Source organism: Arachis ipaensis, chromosome B06 (genome assembly GCF_000816755.2).
Source record: "Arachis ipaensis cultivar K30076 chromosome B06, Araip1.1, whole genome shotgun sequence".
NCBI classification, from domain to species: Eukaryota; Viridiplantae; Streptophyta; class Magnoliopsida; order Fabales; family Fabaceae; genus Arachis; species Arachis ipaensis.
Genome location: NC_029790.2, coordinates 113,661,200 through 113,662,430, shown reverse-complemented (window position 1 = coordinate 113,662,430; position 1,231 = coordinate 113,661,200).

Below are 1,231 nucleotides of genomic sequence, written 5' to 3'. Positions count from 1 at the left end.
CCAATCTGCCATAAAGTGGGGTGGGCTAGCATTTTAAACCCACTTTAGTTGGCAGGGCGGGCTGGCCCGCCCCGTTTATAGTATGGGCCTAGGCGAGTTGGCCCGCTTTGCCATCCTACATCAAACACATCCCCGAAGCAAATGTTAGTCAAGTTAGGTTGAGATGGCCTACTCATTACTGACTCGAGCTCATGTTTGTAAGTAAGTCTCCATACATGTACGCCTCAACGAAGGAATCAATCGCTCTAAAAGAAATTTATCTTGCACAACCTTGGTCGTTTTCGCTTGGACTCAGTTCCCAAGCCTTACATTGACTAAGATAAAGTAGAGTAAGAGAGTTTAGTGACTCATCTCCAAGTAGGTTGAGTCACCAACTCCCCTATAAATATCCTCTGATATAAGTTCATTTCAACAATTTAACACTTGCTTATTTTTTTATTGACTTAAGCATCAGAATACTGTATATGTATCACCGTCATCTAGCCTCAATTGTGGAGATCATCCCACCATTCATGGATTTTTCTATCTTATACCAAGGCCCATCAGACATTGATTCTCCTAAGTTCTAAAGTATATATTGTGTATACCAAAATAATAGTTCCTTAGATAGTTACCTACTTTTATATTACACAATCTATTATATGTGAATGAACTATTTTAATTATTTTGTTATGGCCAAGTTAAGTGTTAGCAAGTGAGATCATTATATTAATTTAAAAAATAGTGTTATTATTCTTGTGTGAATGAACTTTTAAGATATAATTTATTCTTTGTGTTGTTATAATACGTTATTTTTTTATTGATTGAATATAACTCAAATGCCAAAGAATACGATGGATCGATACATGTAAAAAACACTCTAACGTTTAAGTTAATAAGTGTTTAAGAGATATAAAAATTTTATGTATATAGAATGTTAGACATAAAATAGAACTTATAAAACTTATCGTATGAGTACTTGTTGAAATTAGATATAGAAGGTGTCGTTTATAAGCATAGAATTAATGAATGATATTTATGTTATGACCATTTAGTCATCAAGAACAAATTCAATGGTCCAATTTCCATTATACTTTTTTCTGACATAAGGAAGAATTAATCGTGAGAAGAAAAGAAGAGTCCTTGCACAGTTTTTGAGAGGAGAGAGTCTCTTTGAATGAAAATTTATAATGTCCAATAATAACTTATCACATGGCAAGTTATAAAAATAAATAATTATATGAAATTTTAA